The sequence below is a fragment of the Palaemon carinicauda genome, chromosome 33 (assembly GCF_036898095.1).
Source record: "Palaemon carinicauda isolate YSFRI2023 chromosome 33, ASM3689809v2, whole genome shotgun sequence".
Classification (NCBI taxonomy): Eukaryota; Metazoa; Arthropoda; class Malacostraca; order Decapoda; family Palaemonidae; genus Palaemon; species Palaemon carinicauda.
This window is the reverse complement of record NC_090757.1, coordinates 9,848,481-9,856,374: the sequence shown is the minus strand read 5'-3', so window position 1 is coordinate 9,856,374 and position 7,894 is coordinate 9,848,481. Positions and strand designations below refer to the sequence as shown.

The 7,894-nt window shown below is 40.8% G+C and overlaps 1 long non-coding RNA gene across 1 annotated transcript in view; it reads left to right on the top strand.

Moving 5' to 3' along the window:
• The first annotated feature begins 1,767 nt into the window (after window positions 1–1,767).
• The window catches only part of LOC137625840 (uncharacterized), a 53,943-nt gene continuing 47,816 nt past the window's right edge, over window positions 1,768–7,894 (top strand). The window contains exon 1 of the long non-coding RNA XR_011040920.1: window positions 1,768–1,948. This is a non-coding gene — a long non-coding RNA (uncharacterized lncRNA). The remainder of the gene's footprint in view (window positions 1,949–7,894) is intronic.

The window sequence follows — 7,894 nt, the reverse complement described above, 5'->3', positions numbered from 1 at the left end:
ATTGTAGCGATTTCTAGCTGATTTGTAATGTTGCCAGTTTTCATTAATTTTATTTCTTTTCCATTTATCCTTCATTTTTCTTTTCTTTTTTCATCATGTAATTCGTTATCAAACCAAGTTTTGGCTGCGTTTACTTAAACCAAAGTAGGCTACAGAGGTTAAATATGCTTAAGCCCAAAGCATTTTTCGGGGTAAAGTTAACAAGATAAGCTGCGACACCTATGCAAAGAAAAAGTAGATAATACAGAACATTTTCATGCCCAAAATCAGGAAAATTATGAAACAAGACATAAACGTAGGCATGATGCAAAGTCCGAGTATGGATCTGGTTGCACGCATAAGTAGGGCAATGCATATGAAGGCAGACTAAAAAGTCCAGACGGACTTCGTTGCCCTGACTATGAGAGCAAGGTGTTATCCCAACGAATTCTAAGGTAAAATGGGATGAAAATCAAAGGTTAAGAATTTCATTACAAATATTACGGTGCAGTTCCTGGTTCCTGGTTCCTGGTTCCTTATTGCTCACTCCGCAAAATAAGTTTGCGGGCACTCTATCTCTTTATAGATAGGTGCAAAGCTTCTAAGCTTATTCTTATTATTAAGTTTATATCATCTGTGCCTTAAATAAATTAATATGATAATGAGGTTCACAGTCGTTACTTTTATTCCCTTATACTTTGAAATTGGATACGATAACACCTTGCTATCATCAGTTTTGGCAACCTGTTGTGGTACTCAGTTTGGGCTTCCTAAACTCTTCTTTTATATTCATTGCCCTATCTATAAATGCAGCCAGATCCCTGCTAGGATTTTTTAGCATACCTAAACTTATTTCTACATTTTTTAGCTGTTCTAACTTTGGGCATAAAAATAAATGTTCGGTGGTGTCTTCTTCCTCTTTGCATAGTTCACACAAATTGTCATCATATTTTCCCCTGAAATTTGCTTTTAAGTTGAGCATATTTAATCTTGCTCTCATCACAAGGGATGCCTTATCCAGATACATTTCTCTGATATAAGGCATAGGGCCATTTCCTTTAATAAATCTTAATTTTTTCATTATTTTCTTTTTTTCTTCAATAGTTTCTTCTATTTTTTCTATAATTCTTTTCTTGATTTCTTTTTTCAGGGTCCTTTTCCCCCAACTTCTTATTTCTTCCACTTAATTGTGTTAATAATTAAAAGTTTAGTAGCTTAGCACTTATCTTTACTACAATAGAGTGCCCGCAAACTTGTGAGCAGTGGGGATCAGATGTACTGTTTGTAATAAACTCGTGATACCAAGTCTTTGATAGTTGTCCAACATATTAGAATACCCGATGCCAAGAGTAATTATTTGACTTTATCCTTAGGATGAAGTGAGACACTAATAGATAAAGCGCAATTACTGTAGCATAAATACAATGTTACGGTAGACTTGAGGCGAAATCGTCTTGGAAACGCAAATTTATGTGAATGTGTGTAATATTTCTTTAAGGAAGACTATTATGATAAATCAGTGTTCTTCTATCATAATTTAGTTAACATGTAATTCTTTTAGTTAGCCTCGTAGCTCAATCATTGACTTAGATTTAACGTTTTTTTGGCAGCCTTTCCCGACGTAATTGTAATTAACTGAAAAATAATCATATTACAGTTACATTCAGCGAATGGGAAAAATTTTAACTAGAGCCAAAAGGAAAAAAAATATTTTGAAGCCTTTTCATTTGTTTTATGACACAATCTTGTAAAAAAATGTAATAAAGCGTCTCATAAACTCAACAGATGGCAGTTTTATGTTTACATGTGACGTCACTCACGAAGACACGTGTCACGTGGACCGCCATGTTTGAATCTTTCTATCCTCTAATCCAAGTTTTGACACAAGAAGCTTTCATAAACCTCCTTTTTGGGTTTGACGTTTGCTTGGGGGTGAAGACCAGAGACATCGTACCACATATTCCCAGAGGTTAGTTTATATTTTATACGTGTATATGTACATATTCTCGTAAGGTATAGTTAATTTTTGTTGTTTTGTATGCACCCTATACCAGTGTTATTTGTTATTGACCCTATTTTGCTGCAAATAGATATTTTGGGGTGCATGTATGATAGCGGCCACCTGCATATATGATTACGGATAACTTGGGATACGGCAGTGTAAGGGGGGTCACAGGGGGCCATTAGGCCCCCCTCCCTCATCGTTAGGTGAGTAGGTAAGGCCAAGGCTTGTAGGTTAGGTTAGGGGGTGGAAGTTGGGGTTAGTTGATGTCAATTTTTAATGCACAGGGAGGAACTGGCTGCTGACATACAAAGGCTCCGATATTTTTGTTTAATTAGAGAAGCTGGATCGAAACCTTTGTAGATAGGTGGAACAGACCGGGTGTAAAATGCTAAAATTTATGACTGAAAAACCACATTTTAAAAGGGAAACAAACACAAGAACACCAGCTAACCAAACCTAGTATCTGTATCCATTCTTACTTTACTTCCTGCCTTATCCTTAACTTATCTTGTGTTTGCTTCCCAACCGGCTTCACTCCTGATGGTGGCTCCCGAATATCCGGATCTTGGTGTTGATAATGTTTCTTTAAATTTTTATGACACTTTGGGTAGTTTGTAGCGCTACGGCCAAGCGTCCTAATTTGCTTATTATCGCTCCGACTGTTATCTTGTATAGAATAAAAATGTTTGGAAATGGTCTACAGATCTTAAATATGTTGTGTAAGGGGGGGAGCAGCCCCCTGGGTAAGGACACAGCTTTTAGCATAGGTTAGGTGGGATTTTTAAGTTAGCTTCTCCCATCGTACTCGTAGGTAAGGAAACTGTTGTGTAAGGGGGGGGGGGGGGGGTCCGGAGGGGCGAAGCCCTCCTGGGTAAGGATACGGCTGTTAGCATAGGTTAGGTGGGTTTTTTAAGTTAGCTTCTCCCGCCAAAATCGTTTTAGAACGACGGCCACAGTTCAGAATATTCCCGTTTTCTACGGGATCTGGCCGTCACCCTACAAAGGCTCCGACAATTTTAAAATTTTAGGTGTGATTCTTGATTATTCCTAAACTTATATAAACCTTTGTCCAATCCAGTAATAAGAACAGGCACACCGGGGGACTTGTCGGTATTTCATACTGACATTAGTGGTTCTTATACAAACTTTGCTTTATAACATATAGGGTGAGACCACTATACTGGCTTGTCTGTTAGTCATCCATAGGTATATGTACTCCTCGAGACTTTTCCAGAGTCTAGTATGACTCTTTCCTGTAGGGGGCAGGAAGCACTAACATGGTTTATGCTTAGATGAAATGATGTATGACGGTAACATCATAGGTCTATGCTGACCAGGAAATACTTTCTTTAGGGTATGGCACGATTTGAGAATCCACAGATACAGTAATGCTCTGGTATACTTCCATCAGGATGACATGGGAAAGCTCATCCTAGCCTAGGGATTATCTAGGGGAGGGAGGTCAGCAACACTTGCCACCTCCCTCAATACCAAAACAAAGTTTGATGTAGTTATTCACAAGGAAATGAAGACTCTTATCCTTCAATCCGAGAACAACAACACTGGACTAGTCTGCTAGATCACTAGAAGAAGGAATCATCTCGTACAGAAACCTAAGGATGTGGTCTAGGGAGGCTAAATCTCCTATGTCTGCTCCTAACCTAGCAAAGGAATTTCATTCTCCATGCTAGAAAGATACAGACCTCAGACCAATGACTGATATTCTGCCCAAACCTGAAACCAGATACTCTGGTTAAAGGAATAGAACAGAAACACCCTAATATAGTTATACCTGAATACTATTCAGATAAAACCACTAGGGTTAAGCCTCAGGCTTAACTCAGAGGGAAAAGGGATTGAACTTAATCTCCGGAGGAGAAAAGAACAACCGGGGAAGTGTGCGAAAGTATACTAAAGCCCCATAGGCTACTAACCTAGGCGCGGTGAGAATCGATTACCTAAATCACCGAAACTCTCTCGTATACAATCTTTGAAGAAAATATTCATCAATATCTTATATGTATAAAACTGCCTATAGCTTCAATAAATTTAAAACGCTCGGAAATCTGTATATCATGCATGAAAGTACTAGGGCCAGACGCCTAGGCTACGAAGCCTAGCGTAGGCTAGGATCGGTTACCTCAATCGCCGAAACTGAATTACTAACGGCATCATATAAAGAATTCCTATTTGTAAAGCTAAATAGCTAGAATTATTAAAGCATAAGGACCAGGAACGTCGCTCTGGCTAACTAAATGACTCATGCATAGCGAGCGACAGCGTCCAGGACGCCTCCGGTAGGCAACAGCTCTTGTATACGTTAATATCGCTTTCGATTTATTTCAAAACACCAAGAGCTTACATTTATACATAATAAAGATAATACTCAACTTTCCGGAGGCTGAAGAGACTGGAGAAAGCATCATAATGTTGAAAATAATCCAAGATTACGAGGAAAACACAGGGAAAACACAGAGTAGTTGAGCTATGAGATAAGGAATAAAGATGGCGCCGTCGGTGGCATTGTTTACACACTCGAAGCGGGATAGGAGAGGTACCTTATTAACGGTTCTTCTTTCATTCTCGTTTTTCGTTTTCTTGCCACTTTGACCCCTCGAAGTGTTAATTCTATTCGGGGTGAAGATAGCTATGTGGCGTGTCAAGAATACGTCCTCTGATATTACGCGATATCCCATGTTAAGTTTATTTAGGGATATTCGCTCCAGGAGTTAGAATTCTGGATACCTTAAGGTAAAATTCTCTGGGAATATCACCATAGTCAAATATACCCTAGGAAGCTACCCTAAAGGAATTTCCATCAGGACGACATGGCTATCTCACCCAAAAATGGATTTTTCGCTTCGCTCAAAATCCGTTTGGAGAAACACCTTAGGTCTGTGTCTTCTTCAATTACACAAAAAATTGTCTTATTGAGAAAGTCTTTTAAGATTTTCGGTGATCAATCTATTCTGAAGAAGTGTTTTAATTCTTTCATTCTACCTTGTTTTGAGTATTGTTCTCCTGCCTGGTGTTCAGTTCCTGACTCTTATCTTAATTTGTTGATCACTATAGCAGTAGACCACTGAACTAATTGATGGACCCACGTTCATGTATTCAGAAATGACCCAATGGGATTGCACTTGACTTGGGGAAATGCTGGAGGGCATTTGTCTTATCCAATCAGAAGTCAGTAATTCAAAATTCAAGCTGGGTGACGAGAACATCAAGCATGGTGTAGCGTTGCTGGTTCTTAGCAGCCATGAATATGGCAATGATTACCTCCAAGAGTGACCTAGTCCCCTTCTTACACGAGGGATTCGTTTGATGGCATGAAGAACTCTTTACCCATCAAAGGGAGTTTACTTCATATTTATTCAAGAAAGGACTGTTTGGTGACTTTTCCGGCCATTACACTAAGTGTTCTAATGATGATGTGGTATTCTTACGACAGGAGATCAACTTATAATGGCAAGAGCAAATTTTTTTTTGTCACTATAAGAAATACTGTAATGTAATAAGACAGGGAAGTTTTTTTAGTTCTAATCCTGAGTATGATATCATGTTTTGCATACAGTACTTTATAATATTCCTCAAAAAGTGTGATTCCCCATCTATTCAACCATGTGCTCCCCAACCAAGTTATGATCCCCACAAAAAAAAAAAAGTAAAAAGATTTAAGTGGTCCCTTGGAAAGAAGAATGTAATACAGCTAGTCGGTTTCGATTTCAGTAATGTTGAATAATGTAAGTTCAGTACAGCTACAGTATATTTATTTGTTTCTTTCAGATGTCGAGTGGGAACTTATACAGTTTCAGGGCCGTACATTTGAAAGCTCCAAAACCTACATTAGACATATACCTTGGGTCTAATATATTGAAATTAGTGATTTAGATAGTTAAAATAACGTCAAACTATTTGCCCAAGCTGTTAGTGTGTGCAACACATCCATGTACCGCTTGCCAGAACAGAGCAGTGAGATAATGTTAAATTACGAGCGAAACGAGCCACGGTGGATCAAAAACCAGTTGAACTAAGTGATTTAAAATAATTAAAATAACGTCAAAATGCTCACCAACACGGCCGGCGTTTGCAGCACATTCATCTTCCCCTTGCCAGATCAGAGGAGCAGTGTTAAATGGCGCATGCGTCTATTGTCCTCTCGCAATGAAGATTGTAGATGGAGCGCCGAGCGCTCCTTGTCAAGGAAGAGAAGTTCTCCGTTGTATGTATACGATGTTGGCAATTCTCCCCGTAAGCGGGGAGATTACTGTTCGTTAAAGGTGAAGGTCAGCTCTCCCTCGGAAGGGAAATTTACCCAAAACTTGGTGGAGGTTAACTTTCCCTCGGAAGAGAAGTTGTCCAACATCTGGAGGCAGACCTTCCGACAGTACACTCTGCTTCCTGTCAATGAGCAAAGCTCAAGTTCAAGGTAGGCATCAAGCGCTGCCTGATGATGTTACTGCTTCCGAAGTTACTGGGTCCCCCTCTTACTCCAGTATAGGAGGCATGAGGGAGACCTCGACGATTGGCTCGTGCTGGTTGTCGTCTTACTGTGATCATATGGTCACGCATTGTCTTAAAAGTTGTATCACTTGTCAAAACTCCCGCAGGAGTTTGACTGAAGTTTGGTCACAAGCTGACGGGGGATCTCGAGTAGAGGAGACGTCATGAGGAGAAGCACAGTTGCGGAGTGGAAGTTGGTCGCGACCTGGTGAGCAGTGACGTCAGGATGATGTTGAACAATGTTTAGGTGTTCGTTCTGGATCGTGTCGGTCATCAATGGTATTGGCGCTGCGAGTTGTGGGTGGCGAGCTCTAGTAGTTGTCAGCGAGATCTCACTGATCACGAGAAGTTGGCCATGTTACACTGATCGTCAGGACTCCCTCGGGAGTGACGAGCACTCTTGTGAAGATCTGAAGCAGGAACTGGGTGAGTCAAGGGGACAGGACGAGACGAGTCTGCTAGGTGAGACGAGTCAGCTGTGTGAGACGAGACAGCTGGGCAAAACAAACAAGGAGTGTCACTGGAAGTGTTGAACTTGCCAGTGAGGTATCATGGTTGCAACCAGCCTACGAGCTACCTCCTAACTCTCTGACGAACCACGTTCCGAGGGACTAGAGAAAGGCATGGAAGAATCCAATAACCTTCTCTTAGCCCTGCTTGGTGGAGACCACTCTGGGGGGAACTGAACCCGTGAACGGGAAGAGTGTCCACTATGAGTAGCAGGAAAAGACTTTGGACTTGGCCCTTCCTCCACTAGCTGAGCAAGCTCAGAATGAGGGAGAGTGCCACCTAATTGCTGAAGAGACCACTCTGGAAGACCTAACCCGCAAATGGGAAAGGTGTTCCCTGAGAGGAGCAGGAACATGATGAGCCATTGGTCCACTGGGTGATAGGATCCTTCCTTAACTCTTTCAGCATCCCAAAAGCACGAGTTCTGAGTACAGTATCCCTGATCAAGTTTTCTAGCCAGTTCAAATGGGGACTTCCTCCCACCTAAAGATGAGCCTCCTTGTAAAAGACGATGTTTTGTATTTGTGTAGGAACAAATGACAAGTTCGAAAGTAATTTGGAGTTTTAAACATGGTTATATAACAATGGCTTTAGTCCCTGACGTCCGGCAGAAATTCAAAAAACTTGCGGCAATCGCAGATAGAGTTGCCAGGTGTGCACTAGCGCCACCACCGGCACTAGGCCGAACCATTCCATCCACCACCAGATTTTCTCCTGCCGCCATTTTGGCAGCATCGTTGGGAATTCACCCGTGATTAACATGGATTTTAGCAGTATATTTGTGATGTACTACTGAATACGGTTATTGGCATTCGCTTATTTCGTTTTGTTTGGTTTTTGATCGCTAGGTTTTAGCTTAAAAGGTAGGATTAGAAGCTTTTTCAACCTATTTTAAAC